This window comes from Schistocerca cancellata, chromosome 3 (assembly GCF_023864275.1).
Source record: "Schistocerca cancellata isolate TAMUIC-IGC-003103 chromosome 3, iqSchCanc2.1, whole genome shotgun sequence".
Taxonomy (NCBI): domain Eukaryota; kingdom Metazoa; phylum Arthropoda; class Insecta; order Orthoptera; family Acrididae; genus Schistocerca; species Schistocerca cancellata.
Genome location: NC_064628.1, coordinates 543,647,598 through 543,670,710, shown reverse-complemented (window position 1 = coordinate 543,670,710; position 23,113 = coordinate 543,647,598).

Sequence of the window (23,113 nt, the reverse complement as noted above, 5' to 3'; positions counted from 1 at the left end):
ATCAACATGTAATCGAATTAAATAAGGTGGTGCTGAAGGAATTGCATTAGGAAACGAGACACTTAAAGTAGAGTATAGGTTTCGGTACATGGGCAGCAAAATAACTGATGATGGCCTAAACAGAGAGGATATAAAATGTATATTGGCAATGACAAGAAAACCGTTTCTGAAGAAGAGAAATTTGTTAAGTTCGAATACAGGTTTAAGTTCTAGGAAGTCTTTTCTGAATGTATTTGTACCAATGTATGGAAGTGAAACATGGACAAACAGTTTACATAAGAAGAGATAGAAGCTTCTGAAATGTGGTGCTACAGAAGAATGCTGAAGATTAGATGGGAAGGTCACGTAACTAGTGAGGAGGTACTGAGTAGAGCTGGTGATACAAGAAGTTTATGGTACAACCTGTTTCAAAGAAGGGACTGGTTGATGGGACACAATGTGAGAGATCATGGGATCACCAATTTAGTAGTGGAGGGAAGTGTTATGGCTAAAAGTTATAGAGGAAGACCAGGAGATGAATACAGTAAGTAGATTCAGAAGGATGTAGGTTATAGTAGTTATTCGGAGAGGAAGAAGCTTGCACAGGATAGAGTATCTCGGAGAGCTGCATCAAACCAGTCTTTAGAATGAAGCCCACAACAACCCTTTTATTCCCATGCGTCTGCGACTGCGTACAACGAAAGAGGACACATCTTTAAAGAGACCTTCCAAAACTTACGTATTTGCTCTGTACAGTTTTTTGGTATGATTTACCGATTCGATGGTGGTATCCTGAACGACGCTTATGGAAAGAAAAATGGAAAAGTACTGACAGCTAAAAAATCGTTTTCGGTTTTATAGTACGAAAAAGTCTTTTTCTTACAATTACTAATATAAATAGAGGCACTTTCCTAGTGTGGTAGTAACATGATATGACTTTTACCTTGGAAATGTCCTGTTTATAATTACATATAATTACAAATTAGCGCATTTATCTAATTTCAGTTTGCAGTAACATCTATTCAGAATACGATTCGCCATTTTATCAGCACATTAACCCACTTCCGGTACATTAACTCTAACGTTACATTTCCAAGACCGTTTATGCTCCGTGTCACTGACGTATGTCATAGCAAAAGTGTCAATTAATCCATCGACCAGGAAACACATTATTTGAAGTACATATGGCCACTGATGAACAATGAGACGTTCATACCGTGGCCAAAACTGACAAATTTGCTCGTTAGCGATAATTTTCATTTTAAAAATCTTTTCATGTTTAAAAGTCATTTTACCCATATATCAATAATTAAAGGTTAAAATCTGCATTGTGTCGTGATCAATATTTTATTTTCGCAAGCATTTTTTTGTTTTTTGAGTTGACCGTATTTTCATTTGAACGTAGGATTTTTCAAAGTAAACTTTTTTGTTTTCAAAATGATTTTATGAGGGGCAAAAGTGTAAAAATTTGTATTTACATACATTTATTCCTCGATCGTGAAAAACATGAAATATCGTATACAAATTTTCAAGATAAAATTTCGCTTATCGCATATAATGGTTTCATTTTTACATTCCATGAAGTTTTCTGGGGCATGTACATCCCACTACATAAAAATAACGTGTAGACCAGCATAATTAATTATCAGTGTAGTAATGTTTCAAAACAATATCTAGAATGTGTAAAGAAACACAAATACTCACTTCTTTCAGACATTCTTGGAACGGAGAAGATGGTGGTCTGATCTGATTTTCGTGAAACTGGTGCGCTGTACTAGCTATAACCGAAGGCCGCCCCACTTGATCGCTCACAGCTTTCTATATATCCAGCCCATGGTCCGTAGTATTTTTCTCCGAGTTCCGAAAGCTTCACTATTGAGATGCTGGGACCATGGCTTAATAGCAAAATTGGCCAAATGACACGTTTTATTAAGACTGCCGCTGCACGGAACATCACTGAGAACGCTACTAATGCAGTTGTTAAAGAGAAATTCGCTATACAAGATGAAGGCTGGACGCCATTTCAGAAGAATTGTACCATAGAACTGGGTTGATATAGTGACTTTGGTCAAGTTCGGTTGTATCTATAAGAATGCAAGCTTTCGGTAGATGTCAAAATTTGATCATCTGTTGCCACTGCCGTCGCCACCACAAGGGATAACTGCATGACGTTCTGTTGTCAATTTCACGGAAAAAATTTGGATGCTGCAACGCTGTCTGTGTTAAGCAAGGGAATCAATTTTGTACCTAAACATAGAGCGCTGCCTTTAATAAGTTTTGTGGGTGGTGTTGAAGAGGCATCCTTTGGATGCTGCAGAAGAAATAAGAAAGGACACTTGCCATTCTCTTTTGACGGATCCTCCTTAACGAAGTAACTTAACCTCCACAAAAAGGGCTGTACTACGAAATCTACGAGAGGACTGTGGTGTAGAGGTAGTGAGACTGACAGAAGTAATGCAACCATTTTGTTATCTCGTAGTGTGTATGACGACAAGTGATTCTACCTACTGCAGGACTGATTACGACCAAAGAGAACGTGTGCAACGGAAAACTTCTGCAGTTATGAAGTCCTCCTCTGTACGTCAGAAGGTTAAGACCACATGGTTACGTACCAACAAGACTGTATGTCCTACTGAAAATTCATAAAGAAGTTCTTCTTTTATGTCCAATAGAGAGCAACACTGGAGCTCCTACATGTGATTTAGCCAAGCAGCTTGCTTCTTTGTTGACATATAGGCAAGGTATTAGTGTGGCATTCACGTCTTTCACACATGCATGCGGATACGCATAAATGTGAACTATGGCAACGTTATTACGAAATCCGTCCAAACAGGAACAATGTGCTGGTATTCTTTTCTTGGCTTCCACGGGACAAACACCTATAGACTTCTGTCGGAGAATGAGGAATGTGTATCGGGCTATTTCTGTTGAAAACCACCATTGTGGAATGGTGCGCCAAGTTCCGAGCTGGTAGCCATTCGACACAAGACGCTGGTCGATCTGAGAGGCCAGCCTCACCATTACGGACAAATGGAAGACACTCGAGCACGCAGCCTGCAGCCTTGGTCTCTCTCCACGTGATTATTATGCTTTACATCCCTTAGAAAAGTCCTTAGGGTCGAGTTTCACAGTCGGACGAGGATGTGCTACAGGCACCTACGGACTTCTTCAAGCAGCAGGACACGGTGTTTTGCCAAACGGTTATCTCCAATCTGGAGCGTCGGTGGGATGATTGCCTCAGTGATCAGGGTGATTTAACTTCATTAGCATATAGATCCTGGACTGTCCAGCCTTCAAAAAGAAACTTTTTGATCGCCGCGTAACACACATCAAAAAAAGTTTTGCATCACCTCGGTTCCGAGAGCTCCGGAACTTGTACAGAAAAGTGGAATAGAGATCAACATAAACATCATTTCCGCCCTTTTCACTGCTCATGAAAACCACACATCGCATGTTGTACCACCATAGAGCGAGATATTCAGAGGTGGTGGTCCAGATTGCTGTACATACCGGTACCTCTAATAGGTAGCATGTCCTCTTGCATTGATGCATGCCTGTATTCGTCATGGCATACTATCCACAAGTTCATCAAGGCACTGTTGGTCCAGATTGTCCCACTCCTCAATGGCGATTCTGCGTAGATCCGTCAGAGTGGTTAGGGGGGCATATCGTCCATAAACAGCCCTTTTCAATCTATCCCAGGCAAGTTCGATAGGGTTCATGACTGGAGAACATGCTCGCCACTCTAGTCGAGCGATGTCGTTATCCTGAAGAAAGTCATTCACAAGATGTGCACGATGGGTGCGCGAACTGTCGTTCGTGAAGACGAATGCCTCGCCAATATGCTATCGATATGGTTGCACTATTGGTCGGAGGATGGCATTCACGTATCGTACAGCCATTATGGCGCCTTCCATGAACACCACTGGCGTACGTCGGCCCCACATAATGCCACCCCAAAACAGCAGGGAACCGCCACCTTGCTGCACTCGCTGGACAGTGTGTCTAAAGCGTTCAGCCTGACCGGGTTGCCTCCAAACACGTCTCCGACGATTGTCTGGTTGAAGGCATATGCGACACACATCGGTGAAGAGAACGTGATGCCAGTCTTGAGCGGACCATTCGGCATTTTGTTGAGCCCATCTGTACCGCGCTGCATGTTGTCGTGTTTGCAAAGATGGACCTCGCCATGGACGTCGGGATTGAAGTTGCGCATCATGCAGCCGATTACGCACAGTTTGAGTCGTAACACGACGTCTGTGGCTGCACGAAAAGCATTATTCGACATGGTGGCGTTGCTGTCAGGGTTCCTCCGAGCCATAATCCGTAGGTAGCGGTCATCCACTGCAGTAGTAGCCCTTGGACGGCCTGAGCGGCGTACGTCAGCGACAATTCCTGTCTCTCTGTATCTCCTCCATGACCGAACAACATCGCTTTGGTTCACACCGAGACGCCTGGGCACTTCCCTTGTTGAGAGCCCTTCCTGGTACAAAGTAACAATGCGGACGCAATCGAACCGCGGTATTGGCACTATAGGCATGGCTGAACTACAGGCAACATGAGCAGTGTACCTCATTCCTGGAGGAATGACTGGAACTGAGCCGGTCTGTGTGGCGGAGCGGTTCTAGGCGCTTCAGTGTGGAACCGCGCGACCACTACGGTCGCAGGTTCGAATCCTGCGTCGGGCATGAATGTGTGTGATGTCCTTAGGTTAGTTAGGTTTAACTAGTTCTAGGTTCTAGGGGACTGATGACCTCAGATGTTACGTCCCATAGCGCTCAGAGCCATTTGAGCCATTTTGAACTGGAACTGATCGGCTGTCGGACCCCCTCCGTCTAATAGGCGCTGCTCATGCATGGTTTTTTCATCTTTCGGCGGGTTTAGTGATATCCCTGAACAGTCAAAGGGATTGTGTGATACAATATCTATAGTCAGTGTTTATCTTCAGGAGTTCTGGGAACCGGAGTGATGTAAAACTTTTTTTCATGTGTGTATTCTACGCAAATAATTTTCTTTATTTTCATTTCTTGGCAGTAATACGAGAACAATAAGTCAGTCTTTTTAGGTGGAAATTGTTGGAATGTCCTAACTTAGGTGAAAAAACTGACACGGCTGGAAAATTCATATTATGAACAGGTGATCCACTGCTATATGTTTTTATTTATTTTAATAATCGAATGTAATTTATTTATTTTTATTTTAGTTTATATCCCTTTTTTACACGATTAGTTTCGGATCGCAACTCCACTGTCAGTCGCTATCCAGGTGGAATTTGGGACCACTGACTAGAGATAGACAAAATTTCCGTAGCAACTAATGCTTAAAATCATGACGAATGGAAACCTAAAAGGAATTTTCCTTCATCAGTTGATGTCCCGTGTTTTACGCAAATGTCTGAATTGAACATGGTACTTGCAACAGTGCCGAAATTTACACTTCCGACTGCTAAGTATGGTACCACTGAGCAGAAATTGAGAAAGCCGATAACTTCTTCGAATATCTTGTAACTCTAAAACATCATTTTGCATTACCTGTGTACGCGATTGTTGGGTAACTGCTCATTTCCGTCTTAATTACATAACGCGCAAACAGTAAAACACACAAACATTGCTTATCTGATACATGGACGAATGCTGCACAGGGTGTATGAAGGCCAGCGCCGCACTAGACAAACGGCGTCGCATAAGTTACGCTACGTTTCCACGCGTGTAGGCTTCCACGTGCACAGAATAACTAATGTTCAGATTACATCATTCCGTTTCAGTAGGTTTTGCGCACGCAAAGTCTCAGAGTTAAGTTACAACAAGTAAGTATGGATCTGCTGAAATAGCAGTCATAAAATGGGAAGTATTGACGTCTACTGAAAATGTTGCTAACGCTGTACCTAGGAGAATATGGTGCAGCTGTCTTCGCAACACATTACAAGGTAAGTCAGTAGTACAGATACGTGTTTAACCATATTATGGTAGCTACATCTGCATGATTACTCTTTAATTCACACGTAAATATTTGGCTGAAGGTTCACAGAACCACTTTCAAACTATTTTTCGTCTGTTCCACTCTCGAATGGCAAGTGGGAAAAACGAAAACCTAAATCTTTCTGTACGAGCTCCGACGACTCTTATTTTGTCACAACGGTTACTTCTCCCGCAGTTAGTGCAAGTCAAAAAACAGTTCTGAGTATTGGTGATTCTAAAACAGAGAAAAGGTCTCCCCGCGACGAAAAATGCCTTTGTTATTTGATTACCCCAGCTCACTTATCATACCCTTGACACTCTCTCCCCTATTTCATGATAATACAACAAGAGCTGCCCTTATTTGAACTTTCTCGATGTCCTTCGTCAACCCTGTCGGGTAAGCAATATTCCAGAGGAGGACAGACAAGCGTAATACAGGCAGTTTCTTTAGTGAATTAGTTGCATCTTCTAAGTGCTGCGAAAATAAAAAGCAGTCACCTTCGTTACAGCAGTTTATATGTGATGGTTCCAATTTAAGTTCTTCGTAATTGTAATCCCTAGTAATTTAATAGAATTGACAGCAGTTTGTGTGACTTATTGTAGAACAGAGTTTATAACGAAATATTTTCAGGACTCTTATGGAGGACCTCACATTTTTTTATCGTTGCCACTTTTCTCACCATTCATTTTGATCTTCTGGTGATTTTATTAGATGGTAAACGACATCGTCATCTGCTATAAATGTAAGACGGCTGCTTAGACAGTCCTCTAAATCGTTTATATAGATTAAGGACAGAAGAGCGCCTACAGTATTTCGATTACCTGAGATTTTCAGTGTTTTAGGAGGCGATCTTTAAATATAGTGTTGTCGTTTTCTTCTGGAAGACTTTATATTTGCCAAGATCTCAAGGAAGAATACAACGATTACTAGTTTCAACCAGTTAAATAGCCGTCTTCAAATCACATAATAGAAAGCAGAGTCTATATTGGTTTTTAAAGCGAGAAGCTTTGTGACAATCACGTTTAGAATACCAAATACAGAAAATATATGTTATGCATCGTTTGTCTGTGCGGTATAACACATACATTATACTTATATAATGAGGCAATGCCGCACGGAGTGGCCGCGTGGTTTGAGGCGACATGCACGGATTACGCGGCCCCTCCCACCTGAGGTTCGAGTGTGTGTGTGTTTGTGTGTCCTTCCCACCTGAGGTTCGAGTGTGTGTGTGTGTGTGTTTTGTGCTTAGTGTAAGTTAGTTTAAGTAGTGTGTAAGTGTAGGGACCTCAGCAGTTTGGCTCCTTAGGAATTTGAACATTTGAATGACGCAACATCTTGTCTGTTGACAGTATCGGAAGATGCTATTCAGCTGACAGTAATAGGCAAACTGACCGATACTGGTACATTAAAAAGCGTATAATTTTTGTCGATGAGACACTGTAAAGTCGATTGTGATATAGGTTTTATACATGATGGTTTTTACCTACGATGTTATACCGCGCGGGATTAGCCGAGCCGGCTCAGGCGCTGCAGTCATGGACTGTTCGGCTGGTCCTGGGGAGGTTCGAGTCCTCCCTCGGGCATGGGTGTGTGTGTTTGTCCTTATGATAATTTAGGTTAAGTAGTGTGTAAGCTTAGGGACTGATGACCTTAGCAGTTAAAGTCCCATACGATTTCATACACATTTGAACATTTGTTATATACTGTCACTTTTTACCAGAGTGGTAGAGTACACCTTTGTAGTTTGTACCTTCTTCAAACATTTTTATCTTGTATATTTACTTTGTTAAGTGGCTTTTCTATGATGATTTTCTGTTATTTTTACTTTTTTTGCTTGTTTACAGAGCAGAAAATGGTCGTTACTTATAACCGAAACTAGCTAGTCACCTTGTCTTAACTATGTTATTTAAATACGGTTAGGCATTGAAAGATTTTTGTAAAAGTATTTTTTAAATTTTTTAAAATTTTAATAAGTCTTAATAAATCTGAAAAAATTAGCATCTGTAGCCAAATTCGATCACTTGAAGTTGCTTGAAGTATATCCACACAATATTTATCAAGACGTGTTGTTTTCTAGCTCCATATCATTTTAACTGTTATAGAGATTTTATACTTGAGGGACACATTTTTCGACGTAGACTTGCGCAGTAATGTTATGTTACTACTTTAGTGTATATAAAATGTTCTTATGTTATTTACATCGATATCCCTATATCTGCCTGTTTGTCCTCTCTATCACATACTCATGATGGACTATATGCTCAAATACTGGTATGTCGAATACACTGCTGGCCATTAAAATTGCTACACCAAGAAGAAATGCAGATGATAGACGGGTATTCATTGGACAAATATATTATACTAGGACTGACATGTGATTACATTTTCACGCAATTTGGGTGCATAGGAATTTGAAATCAGTACCAGAACAACCACCTCTGGCCGTAATAACGGCCTTGATACGCCTGGGTATTGAGTCAAACAGAGCTTGGATGGCGTGTACAGGTACAGCTGCCCCTGCAGCTTCAACATGATACCACAGTTCATCAAGAGTAGTGACTGGCGTATTGTGACGAGCCAGTTACTCGGCCACCATTGACCAGACGTTTTCAATTGGTGAAGATCTGGAGAATGTGCTGGCCAGGGCAACAGTCGAACATCTTTTGTATCCAGAAAGGCCCGTATAGGACCTGCAACATGCGGTCGTGCATTATCCTGCTGAAATGTAGGGTTTCGCAGGGATCGAATGAAGGGTGGAACAACGGGTCGTAACACATCTGAAATGTAACGTCCACTGTTCACAGTGCCGTCAGTGCGAACAAGAGGTGACCGAGACGTGTAACCAATGGCACCCCATACCATCACGCCAGGTGATACGCCAGTATGGCGGTGCCGAATACACGCTTCCAATGTGCGTTCACTGCGATGTCGCCAAACACGGATGCGACCATCATGATGCTGTAAACAGAACCTGGATTCCTCCGAAAAAATGACGTTTTGCCATTCGTGCACCCAGGTTCGTCGTTGAGTACACCATCGCAGGCGCTCCTGTCTGTGATGCAGCGTCAAGGGCAACCGCAGCCATGGTCTCCGAGCTGATAGTCCATGCTGTGCTGCAAACGTCGTCGAGCTGTTCGTGCAGATGGTTGTTGTCTTGCAAACGTCCCCATCTGTTGACTCAGGGATCGAGACGTGGCTGAACGATCCGTTACAGCCATGCGGATAAGATGCCTGTCATCTCGACTGCTAGTGATACGAGGCCGTTCGAATCCAGCTAGGCGTTCCGCATTACCCTCCTGAACCCACCGATTCCATATTCTGCTAACAGTCATTAGATCTCGACCAACGCAAGCAGCAATGTCGCGATACGATAAACCGCAATCGCGATAGGCTACAATCCGACCTTTATCAAACTCAGAAACGTGATGGTACGCATTTCTCCTCCTTACACGAGGCATCACAACAACGTTTCACCAGGCAACGCCGGTCAACTGCTGTTTGTGTATGAGAAATCGGTTGGAAACTTTCCTCATGTCAGCACGTTTTAGGTGTCGCCACCGGCGCCAAACTTGTGTGGATGCTCTGAAAAGCTAATCACTTGCATATCACAGCATCTTCTTCCTGTCGGTTAAATTTCGCGTCTGTAGCACATCTTCGTGGAGTAGCAATTTTAATGGCCAGTAGTGCAAATACTTTCGAAATACAGCTGATGGTATTCAAGAAGATATCGTTTACGAAAGAGTGGTCAGAAACTTTAAATCTGGAACAAACACATTTGTGAGACTCGAGTTTCTCCCGGTGTATGCAATGTTCAGATAACTTACTGGAATGCAGCCGGTCGACGTCGTCGACAACCGCCGATATTTCGACACGAACACACCCTTCCATTTTCAGAGTATATCAGCGGTTGTTGAAGACGTCGCCTGGCTGCATTCCAGTAAATTATTTGAACAGAACACATTTAGTTGAGTCAGAAACGTGCTTCGTGACAGCGCGGGAACTTTTTTGTGTCCCAGACACCAAAATTTTATATTTTCGTTGTGCCATTACTGAAAAAATGTTGTTCATCGCTAAAGATACGAAAACCTTTCGTTACGTTCATGCAACAACTCAAAATGATTCTCTCTGTCATTCTTCGTCAAACGTTGTAGCAATTTCAAGTACAGCTTCTGCTTCAGTAACTTCTGTAAGATCTTCCACAAATGGTAGGTTATGGAATGTTCAGCTTACTTCTGCTCTGCTCATCAACTCACACACACACTAGACATTTCATCAGTCACTGTCAGCTGACTATGAACTGAATCGTTTATTTCCTCTTTCAGAGGCATCTAGTGGTTGTAAATTGTACACTGACGTAAAAAATTCTCGCAACACCAAAAAATAATTAACGTACAGTAATGAAACTTCGGGAATACATTTGTGTAGGTAACATATCAAAGTGATTAACATTGCAAAATCACATGTAAATGTAAGCGCGAGGTAAGCCATTGCAAATGTGGATTGCTGGAACATTATAGATCCGTGTAACCGTCAGAATGTTGAATGCAAGCATGAAAACGCGCATGCATTGTCTTGTACAGGTGACGGATGTCAGTTTGTGCGATGGAGTTCCATGCATCTGCATCTACATCTACATCTACATCTACACCCATACTCCGCAAGCCACATGACGGTGTGTGGCGGAGGGTACCTTCAGTACCTCTATCGGTTCTCCCTTCTATTCCAGTCTCGTATTGTTCGTGGAAAGAAGGATTGTCGGTATGCCTCTGTGTGGGCTCTAATCTCTCTGATTTTATCCTCATGGTCTCTTCGCGAGATATACGTAGGAGGGAGCAATATACTGCTTGACTCTTCGGTGAAGGTATGTTCTCGAAACTTTGACAAAAGCCCGTACCGAGCTACTGAGCGTCTCTCCTGCAGAGTCTTCCACTGGAGTTTATCTATCATCTCCGTAACGCTTTCGCGATTACTAAATGATGCTGTAACGAAGCGCGCTGCTCTCCGTTGGATCTTCTCTATATCTTCTATCAACCCTATCTGGTACGGATCCCACACTGCTGAGCAGTATTCAAGCAGTGGGCGAACAAGCGTACTGTAACCTACTTCCTTTGTTTTCAGATTGCATTTCCTTAGGATTATTCCAATGAATCTCAGTCTGGCATCTGCTTTACCGACGATCAACATTATATGATCATTCCATTTTAAATCACTCCTAATGCGTACTCCCAGATAATTTATGGTATTAACTGCTTCCAGTTGCTGACCTGCTATTTTGTAGTTAAATGATAAAGGATCTATCTTTCTGTGTATTCGCAGCACATTACACTTGTCTACATTGAGATTCAATTGCCATTCCCTGCACCATGCGTCAATTCGCTGCAGATCCTCCTGCATTTCAGTACAATTTTCCATTGTTACAACCTCTCGATACACCACAGCATCATCTGCAAAAAGCCTCAGTGAACTTCCGATGTCATCCACCAGGTCATTTATGTATATTGTGAATAGCAACGGTCCTATGACACTCCCCTGCGGCACACCTGAAATCACTCTTACTTCGGAGGACTTCTCTCCATTGAGAGTGACATGCTGCGTCCTATTATCTAGGAACTCTTCAATCCAATCACACATTTGGTCTGATAGTCCATATGCTCTTACTTCGTTCATTAAACGACTGTGGGGAACTGTATCGAACGCCTTGCGGAAGTCAAGAAACACGGCATCTACCTGTGAACCCGTGTCTATGGCCCTCTGAGTCTCGTGGACGAATAGCGCGAGCTGGGTTTCACATGACCGTCTTTTTCGAAACCCATGCTGATTCCTACAGAGTAGATTTCTAGTCTCCAGAAAAGTCATTATACTCGAACACAATACGTGTTCCAAAATTCTACAACTGATCGACGTTAGAGATATAGATCTATAGTTCTGCACATCTGTTCGACGTCCCTTCTTGAAAACGGGGATGACCTGTGCCCTTTTCCAATCCTTTGGAACGCTACGCTCTTCTAGAGACCTACGATACACCGCTGCAAGAAGGGGGGCAAGTTCCTTCGCGTACTCTGTGTAAAATTGAACTGGTATCCCATCAGGTCCAGAGGCCTTTCCTCTTTTGAGCGGTTTTAATTGTTTCTCTATCCCTCTGTCGTGTATTTCGATATCTACCATTTTGTCATCTGTGCGACAATCTAGAGAAGGAACTACAGTGCAATCTTCCTCTGTGAAACAACTTTGGAAAAAGACATTTAGTATTTCGGCCTTTAGTCTGTCATCCTCTGTTTCAGTACCATTTTGGTCACAGAGTGTCTGGACATTTTGTTTTGCTCCACCTACCGCTTTGACATAAGACCAAAATTTCTTAGGATTTTCTGCCAAGTCAGTACATAGAACTTTACTTTCGAATTCATTGAACGCCTCTCGCATAGCCCTCCTCACACTACATTTCGCTTCGCGTAATTTTTGTTTGTCTGCAAGGCTTTGGCTATGTTTATGTTTGCTGTGAAGTTCCCTTTGCTTCCGCAGCAGTTTTCTAACTCGGTTGTTGTACCACCGTGGCTCTTTTCCATCTCTTAAGATCTTGCTTGGCACATACTCATCTAACGCATTATGTACGACGGTTTTGAACTTTGTCCACTGATCCTCAACACTATCTGTACTTGAGACAAAACTTTTGTGTTGAGCGAACAGGTACTCTGAAATCTGCTTTTTGTCACTTTTGCTAAACAGAAAAATCTTCCTACCCTTTTTAATATTCCTACTTACGGCTGAAATCATCGATGCCGTAACCGCTTTATGATCGCTGATTCCCTGTTCTGCGTTAACTTTTTCAAATAGTTCGGGTCTGTTTGTCACCAGAAGGTCTAATATGTTATCGCCACGGGTCGGTTCTCTGTTTAACTGCTCAAGGTAGTTTTCAGATAAAGCACTTAAAAAAAATTTCACTGGATTCTTTGTCCCTGCCACCCGTTACGAACGTCTGAGTCTCCCAGTCTATATCCGGCAAATTAAAATCTCCACCTAGAACTATAACATGGTGGGGAAATCTACTCGAAATATTTTCCAAATTATCCTCCAGGTGCTCAGCCACAACAGCTGCTGAGCCAGGGGGCCTATAGAGACATCCAATTACCATGTCTGAACCTGCTTTAACCGTGACCTTCACCCAAATCATTTCACATTTCGGATCTCCGTCAATTTCCTTCGATACTATTGCACTTCTTATCGCTATAAACACGCCTCCCCCTTCACTGTCCAGCCTGTCTCTGCGGTATACATTCCAATCTCAGTTTAGGATTTCATTACTGTTTACGCCTGGTTTCAGCCAACTTTCTGTCCCTAGTACTATATGGGCGTTGTGACCGTTTATTAATGAGAGCAGTTCTGGGACCTTTCTGTAGACGCTCCTGCAGTTTACTATTAGCACATTAATATTGTTATTCCCTTTTGCATTTTGCCTACTCCTACCTTGCCGCATCTCAGGAGGCGTCTTGTCGGGCCTAGGGAGGGGATTCTCTAACCTAAAAAACCCCCATGTGCACTCCACACGTACTCTGCTACCCTTGTAGCCGCTTCCGGCGCGTAGTGCACGCCTGACCTATTCAGGGGGACCCTACATTTCTCCACCCGATAGCGGAGGTCGAGAAATTTGCACCCCAGATCTCCGCAGATCTCCGCAACATGCCTGTTGCACTTCGGTCAATTCAGGGACAGTTTGTGGATGACGCTGGAGTTATCGTCCCACATATGCTCTATTAGAAACAGGTCAGATGATTGACCAGGGGAAGACAACATGTCAACACTGTCGAGAATGTTGGGTTACGAGAGCGGCACGAGGGCGAGCGTTATCCTGTTGGAAAACACCCCCTGGAATGCTGTTCATGAACAGGAGCAGGTCGAATCACCAGACTGACGTAAAAATTTGCAGTCAGGGTGCATGAGATAACCACGATAGCACTTCTGTGTGACGCGGAATTGCATCCCAGACCATAACTGCAGGTGAAGGTCCTGTGTCTATATCACGCAGACAAATTGGTTGCAGGCCCTCCTTCTAACCAACGCACGGCCACAACTGGCACCGAGGCAGAACCAGCTTTCGCCAGAAAACAACAGACCTCCACCCTGCCCTCCAATGAGCTCTCGCTTGACACCATGAAATCGCAAACGGCGGTGGTTTTTGGTCAGTGTAATGCATGCTACAGGGCGTCAGGCTCCGAGCTGTCTAAGTAACCGATTTGTAACTGTTCGTTATGTCACTGTGGTTCTAACTGCTGCTCATATGGCTGCTGCTAATGCAGTACGACGCGCCAGTGCCATACGCCGAACACGATGGTCTTCACTATCGCTAGTGCCACGTCGCCGTCCAGAGTCTGGTCTTCTTGCGACACAACATTCTCGTGACCACAGCTGCCAGCAATCACGTTCAGTGGATACATTCCTGCCAAGTTTTTCTGCGACAGCACAGAAGGAACATCCAACTCCTCGTAGTTCTATTACACCACCCTGTTCAGACTCAGTGAGGTGTTGATATTGGCGTCTTTGTCGCCTTAAAGGCATACTTGACTAACTTATACTCACCACGTCCAGTCTCAAATGTAACTAACGCGCACGACCGTTACAGCGTGTATTTAAAGGAAATCTGATTTGCATCTTCATAGTGGCGCTGCTCGCGCCACTCTTATGTGACTGGCGCGATATGTGAATAGACATCAGGCAGAAATATGCCTACCAATCTTAGTTTATATCGCACAACTCTTTCTTAGTGTTGCCATTTTTTTCCATCATTGTACATACTACAACCGAATGGACTTTCCATCTGGTGCGCTTTAGCAATACCTTATTCTAAAGTGCCATAGAGCTCTGTATCACACATGCGAATGTTTCCATCTTTATTTACTTTGATTTACACGTCAAGTTCTGTACGACCAAATGGTTCAAATGGCTCTAAGCACTATGGGACTTAACATATGAGATCATAAGTCCCCTAGATTTAGAACTATTTAAACCTAACTAACCTAAGGACATCACACACATCCATGCCCGAGGCAGGATTCGAACCTGCGACCGCAGCAGCAGCGCGGTTCCGGACTGAAGCGCCTAGAACCGCTCGGCCACAGCGGCCGGCCCGTAGGACCAAATTGAGGAGCAAATCTCCAAAGTCATGGAACATGTCAGTACATGAAATTACAACATAAAAGTAATAACAGATAAAAATAAATGTTTATGAACCCGAAAAAAGTCAGTCCATAAGTTTAAGCAAACGCAATCAACAATACAACAAGAGTCAGCTTAATTTTTCAAGGAACTTCTCGACAGAATAGAAGGAGTGACCCATGAGGAAACACTTCAGTTTAGATTTGAAAGCGCGTGGATTACTGCTAAGATTTTTTAATTCGAGCGGCAGCTTATTGAAAATGGATGAAACTTCCTGGCAGATTAAAACTGTGTGCCGGACCGAGACTAGTTCTGCAAGGTTCGCAGCAGAGCTTCTGTAAAGTTTGGAAGGTAGGAGACGAGATACTGGCAGAAGTAAAGCTGTGAGGACGGGGCGTGAGTCGTGCTTGTGTAGCTCAGTTGGTAGAGCACTTGCCCGCAAAAGGCAAAGGTCCCGAGTTCGAGTCTCGGTCCGGCACACAGTTTTAATCTGCCAGGAAGTTTCACCTTACAATATTGTTTGTAATGGGCTACTGTAGCTTTGATTGTGACTACTTCTAATATTTACTGACAACGACTGCTGATTCAACACTCTCACGAAAGAAAACGATAACTGCTGCACATGAAAACAGTGTTTCGGGACATTTTGTCATAAAAACAACTACAATACATTTGTAAACCACTCCTGTCACTTGTTACAACAACGTTTCTCACCCATTGTGACGAGATATTCGCTGTCGTAACAAACATCTATCGGAAACAAGGAAGGGAGATAAAGTCAGCGTCGACTTCTAGATCTCTAGAACGGAGGGCTATATAGCTGCTTTGGGCATGCCTGTGCTGTTCCACTTGTCAGGCATCAGTGGATACAAGAACAGCACTCGCACACTGCTTGCCTGCTTACGACCCGACCAAAATACAACTGCACTTGGCCTCCCGTGGCCGTTGTCGGAAATATGCGGTGACATTACAGCAAAGAAGTATAGCGGTGACTAAGGAAATCGCATCACGCTGTGAATGATTTCAAGACGGCTGTGGGTATACTGTTAAGTGTTTCAGCGTGTCCTCGTGAAATATCATGATAAAAACTCACCGTAAGCCGCCCGAAGCGCCCTCATTTCCAGGTGCAATAATAATATTGTGGGCGACTAATACGAGTAAATGGACGCAAGCCAGTGTCATGCGAATCACTTGCATCGTGTTAAGCTGCGGTCACAAGTGTCACCGACATCGTGGAATTCTGCCATCGACCGCCATCGGCCGAAGACTGCCCATCGTTTCAGACCAGTACGCTAGTACGCGCTCTGTCCCAGTACAACGACCTCATCTCCCGAATATACAAATTTTGGCCAACAGATTGGTCACATTCAAATCAGTTTGTTTTCTTTGGTAGATTCAGACGACTTCCCATGCGCAAAAACATATAGTGAGAAATTTTTAAGTTTAGTACGAGGGTTGATTGAAAAGTAATGCCTCCACCTTCGTAACTATTCAACAGTTGGCAGCAGTGGTATGCGTAAGTTACTGCCTTGTTCTGTAGCCTCTTGTCTACAGCTCCAGATGGCTGGAAGCCTTAGCATTGAACAGTTGTGTTACAGTGTAAAGTATGGAACCCTGCACAGACGGTCGGACCATGCGATTTAAGCAACGTGCAGTCATTGATTTCTTGACAGCAGAAGGTGTCACCCCAAAGAAGATTCATCAAACGATGAAAGAAATTTATGGTGATTGTGTTGATGTCAGTACTGAGCGTCGTAGGGCGAGTAAGTTTAAAGATGTCCAGAGGGGAACATCCGACCTGCGTGACAAAGAGTTGGACGTTCTGTGACAGCAACCACTGAGTTTAGCAAGCAAAATGTTGACAGATTGATTCGGGACGATCGTCGTATCACTCAGGGAGAAACTGCAAGCACAATCGGCATTTCTCAAGAAAGGAAAAGGGAAATGTTTTTCTGCAGCATGACAATACCAAACCACATACTTCACCTGCCACCACAGCAGAACTTCAGAGACTGAATCTCACCACCGCACGGCATCTTCCATACAGTCCAGATTTAGCACCGTCTGACTTCCATTTATTCCCGATAGTGAAAGACGATCTGCGGGGACATCATTATGCTTCTGATGAAGACGTTGAGAGAACTGTGAGACTGTGCTTGCGGAAACAGAGTGTCGATTTCTTCCGTGACGGCTTCAGAAAACGTGTTCATCGTTGGCAGAAATGTATCCAATTGGTGGTGATTATGTGGAAAAGCGATTACTGGTAATTAAAGATCACATTCTAAGGATTATTTCTGGGTTTGATTCATTAAAATATTCCCATCCAAAGCCAATTAACGAAGGTGGAGGCAATACTTTTCATTCAACCCTCGGAGAAGAAAGAAGGAGTTTGTGACCTCCTGAGAATGAGGAATATAATAACATGAAATATGTCCCGGAATCTATAGTCTGAATGCGCTAGTTTATTGGAAACCACAAACTTCGAAAAACAATAATTTAACAGTAATTAATTCAACGTTACTTTATATTTCGTTACGCATGTTCTGTAGCTGTCTATCTATTTCAGCCTCACGTCTATACTTAAAATGCAGCATGTCATGCAGGCAAATCCGTACTGTAAATTTTAGGTCCAGATTAAAGCTCCAAAAAATAGTATGTTCAAGTGAGAGAGGTGGCGTATATCACTTTTGATGCTTAAAATTGCTGTAGAGGATCTTTTTTGGGTTGTGGTAGGAGGACATTAACTGTCCACGAATTATTCCTACTGCTTACTTTTATTTTTATGCCAGTGGGCCGGAGAATTGATGATCACGAAATACTTATAGATGAAGTTAAGGAATTTTGCTACCTAGACAGCAAAATAACCAACGACGGACAGAGCAAGGAGGACATCAAAAGCAGACTAGCACTGGCAGAAGGGGCAATCCTAGCCAAGAGGAGTCTACTAGTATGAAAAATAGGCCTTAATTTGAGGAAGAAATATCTGAAAACGTGCGTTTGGAGCACAGGATTGTATGGTTGGGAAAACTGGAACAGAAGAAACCCGATGCATCTGAGATGTGGTGCTACAGACGAATGTTGAAAATAAGGTGGACTGATGTAAGGAATAAGGAGGTTCTGCCTAGAATCGGAAAGGAAAGGAATATGTGCAAAAAACTGACAAGGGGAAGGGACAGGATGATAGGACATCGGTTAAGACATCAGGGGATGACTTCCATTGTACATGGAGTTTTAGAGGGCAAAAACTGTAGAGGAAGACAGAGGTTGGAATTCATCCATCAAATAATTAAGTACGTAGGTTGCAAGTGCTATTCTGAGAAGAAGAGGATGGCACAGGAGCCGGCCGGAGTGGCCGAGCGGTTCTGGGCGCTACAGTCTGGAGCCGAGCGACCGCTACGGTCGCAGGTTCGAATCCTGCCTCGGGCATGGATGTGTGTGATGTCCTTAGGTTAGTTAGGTTTAATTAGTTCTAAGTTCTAGGCGGCTGATGACCTCAGACGTTAAGTCGCATAGTGCTCAGAGCCATTTGAACCATTTTTGATGGCACAGGAGAGGAGTTCGTGGCGGGCTGTATCAGACCAGTAAAAAGACTGATGACTAGTAAAAAGGGTCGGTGATTCAGTTATATGAGATCGTGATGTACGTGATTTAGGTATCTTATTCTAAAATTTATATTTGTCTTTCAGACGTAAGCTAAATGACAGTCATTTAAGATTAAGTGACATTTGTGCTTCCTACCGGTATTGTCTGAGCTCTTAAGAGGTTTTGTAATCTTACTTTTCAATGTCACCACGAATCATTTCGAATATGTAATAGCAAGTTTCTTTCATCATCTCACACACACACATCAAAAAAAGTTTTGCATCACCCTGGTTCTCAGAACTCCCGATGATAGACGTTGTCTGTGGATATTGCATCACAGCCACAGTCCCTTTGACTATTCAGAGATGTCACTAAACTCGGCCAAAGATGTAAATAATCATGCATGAGCCGCGCCTATTAGACGGAGTGAGTCCGACAGTCGATCAGTTCCAGTCATTTATCCAGGAAGCAGGTACACGGCTCGTGTTGTCTGTAGTTCAGCCATGCCTAGACGGTCAATACCGCTGTCCGATCGCGTCCGCATTGTTACTTTGTGCCAGGAAAAGCTCTCAACAATGGAAGTGTCCAGGCGTCTCGGAGTGAACCAAAGCGATGTTGCTCGTTCATGGAGGATATACAGAGAGACAGGATCTGTCGATGTCATGCCTCGCTCAGGCCGCCCAAGGCCTACTACTGCAGTGGATCTACAGATGTGGTTCGAAGGAACCCTGACAGAAACGCCACCATGTTGAGTAATGCTTTTCGTGCAGCCACAGATGTCGTGTTACGACTCAAACTGTGCGTAATAGGCTGCATGATGCGCGACTTCACTCCCGACGTCCATGGCGAGATCCATCTTTGCAAACACGACACCATGCAGCCCGGTACAGATGGGCCCAACAACATACCGAATGGACTGCTCAGGATTGGCATCACGTTCTCTTCACCGATGAGTGTCGCATATGCCTTCAACCAGACAATCGTCGGAGACGTGTCTGGAGGCAACCCGGTCAGGCCGAACGCCTTAGACACACTATCCAGCGAATGCAGCAAGGTGGAGGTTCCCTGCCATTTTGGAATGGCATTATGTGGGGCCGACGTACGCTGGTGGTGTCATGGAAGACGCCATAACGTCTGTACGATACGTGAATGCCATCCTCCGACCAATAGTGCAACCATACCGGCAGCATATTGGCGGGGCATTCATCTTCATAGACGACAATTCGCGCCCCCATCATGCACATCTTCCTTCAGGATAACTACATCGCTCGACTAGAGTGGCGAGCATGTTCTCCAGACATGAACCCTATCGAACATGTCAGGATAGACTGATAAGGGCTGTTTATGGACAACGTGACCCACCTACCACTCTGAGGGTTCTACGCCGAATCCCCGTTGAGGAGTGGGACACTCTGGACCAATTGTGCCTTGATGAACTTTTGGATAGTATGCCACGACGAATACAGGCATGCATCATTGCAACAGGACATGCTACTGGGGATTAGAAGTACCGGTGTGTACAGCAATCTGGACCACCACCTCTGAAGGTCTCGCTGCATGGTGGTACAACATGCAATGTGTGGTTTTTATGAGGAATAAAAAGGGCGGAAATGTTGTTTATGTTGATCTCTATTCCAATTTTCTGTACAGGTTGCGGAACTCTCGGAATCGAGGTGATTCAAAACTTTTTTTGATGTGTGTATTTGTAAAACTTGTCTAGTTGTATCATTAACCGAAGAAAGAGTGTGCGGCGCTCGCCACGTTAGAATAGATTCTGACCTCCATGACAGAACAGATTCTAGCCTCCTTGTTCCCGCCAAAATTTGACATAGGAGATCAGACGCAGAGTCGGTTTAAGGTCCAAACGATACAGTCTGCGCCGAACTGAGATGGGCGCCTAGGGGCGTCATAATTGCTAGAGATCAGAAATGAGATATCCCTAAATCGCTTTAAAGTCGCCAAGGAGCTTCGTGACGAGATCTCCCAACTGACGGTCTGCTCTACTCGCCAGTCGATTTGAGTGATAACACGTCACTTGAGTCTGTTGTCGTGTACGAGTGTACCATACCAGAGTGGCAAAAGAGAGCGAGTATATGAGTACTCAAGCATAACTGAGGACTCGTGACAATGCCACAACCCTGCGACTTTACCTAAAGTTTTTCTGTTGTGTAGTTGCTATCTAAACAGCAGTCCGTACGAGAAAACCAACTGCAACTTTAACTTTACCCGATGTTGCTCGTACCTTAGGTAGTTGGTCGATGCACGGCTATTTTTAAAACAGAATAGCTCGATGTAGTCATAGGGTCGAGCCGCGCACGTCTGCTTTCACGTTAAGCAGCAACTCGCTGCAAACAATAATCCGTAGCTGTAATCCTGTAGTCAGATAGTCTATACATTGGCTAGAATTGCGAATTGATAAAAAAAAAAACAGAAAAATAAAATAAAAGATAAATGAGCATTTTAATAAAAAAAAGTTCAATTCTAAAGTCTTTAATTGATGTAGACGACAAAGAATTATGTTAATTATGTTGAATAATATTTATTGAAGAAAGTGAAGCTCAAATAAACGGAAAGTGGTCCTCCAGTAATTATGTACAACACAGACAGAAATACTCTTCTTTAATGCAATAAAATTGAGTTGAGAGCGTTACGAGAATGGTGGCAGAATACCCCAGCTAAATAGGTATCCAAGTTACGCGAAAACTAAGTCCATTTTATGATCACAATGCACCAGCTCAAAATAATAAAATAAATGATTTGCGAACTGACACACGCAGTACAAAGAATAATATCTCATACTCTGTCTATTCTCAGTTCCATATGCCAGCAAAAAACGTTAGAGTACCGAAGCGGCCGTTCACCGCCCAGTATCAATCACCAAAACGACCGAATATCACGCGTTACCCGAGGCAGGTATGCCTTCCACCGGGTGTCAAACTCAAGTGTCCTCTTCAGAATCTAAACGAAAAGTGTCCATAACCGCTCCCTTGATCTCTTCACTCAAAGAAATGTCTCTCCATTTGACTCCGGTGATGTTCCGCAACAACCTTCATTTCCATTGGCTGAAGGTCGCCCCCACCAAAAGATATCTTCTAAAGTTCTACAGACAGGATTTGATCCAACTTGACCACATCCCACACGAAACTAATATATTACAACAATATTTAAATAAAGAAATTTTATAAATATTCAGTCAGTCAGATCATTTGCAGTAAATTACAAATAAAGGTCTGTCCATAAATTAATAAGCTAGTATTTTTGTAAAAGTACGCTCACATTAAAAATCAACGAACTGTTACTAAACATTGTTTAAACAATCATTCATGCCTGCTTGACAGAAGCCTCGTTTGGCAGTCTTTTTAATAGTGGTGTCAGCTAACACAAGCGACTGACCACATTTTAAATTACCATGATTTTGTGTTGACAGTTGTAATAAAGATTTAAGTAAAGTTATTTGTAAAATAGTAAATTATACATTACGTAAATACACAAGTAAGGTCAGATATGAGGTATTCATGCTGCATTCATTTCCTGTGTTATTGTTGAGAATACGATGTTCTGACAGACATAAAATGATGAAAATACGTCATAAGCCCATAAGTAAAATAGATACAGATGAGTGCCTTTCAAGGATGATAGCTGTAGTGCAACGGTATCAGCTGAAAAGTCGTTTGTTGAAATCGCGTGAAGCATTTAAAATTGTTAATTCAGGGGCTCATTGTGAAAATATTTAGTCACTATAAATTATTAACTTTAACTGTTTTAAAGATATTCAAAATACTGTTGCTTCATTGGATGCACCTCATCTATCTGAGATCGCCGATGTATTCAGATTTGCTTTATTATTTGACTGTGAATTATTGTCGGATTCCAAAGAACTGCCATCTTTCCGGTTGTCTACTGGAGCACAGCAGACTGCAGCACTTCAATCGGCGACCATAAACAGGATATCCATAAATGTTGCGACAAACTTCGAAGGATTGTAGAGGTTCTCTTGAGGAAAAAGATCAAGGACAGGAACCCGTGTCTGGTAACGTCATCCAACGACGCTACAGAGTGTCGAAGTTATAGGCACTGGCGCCTACCCCTAGGCCACCCCTTACGCCATAAACGTGACTTTGTACATTGACGGACCGTAGGCAGAACGCGTCACATTGTTGTTTGTTATTGAGTTACCACGACTAATGCCACGATCGCCAGTGGAGAAAATAGAACTAGCTACTGCGTAGAAAGGCCTTGTCTCCTACGAATGTGACGCTCTGTTGCCTCGGTGGATAACGATTTCGGACAGAGGTTTCGATCCGCAATTTATATTTCTCCTGAACCAATTTTGTATGTGCTGCACCGGATTCTTGTGCTTTGGGAATTCTGCTCCTATCCACTGAGCTATCCAGACACGACTCGCGGCCCAGCTTCAGAACTCTAATGCTGTCCATCCATCTCTCCT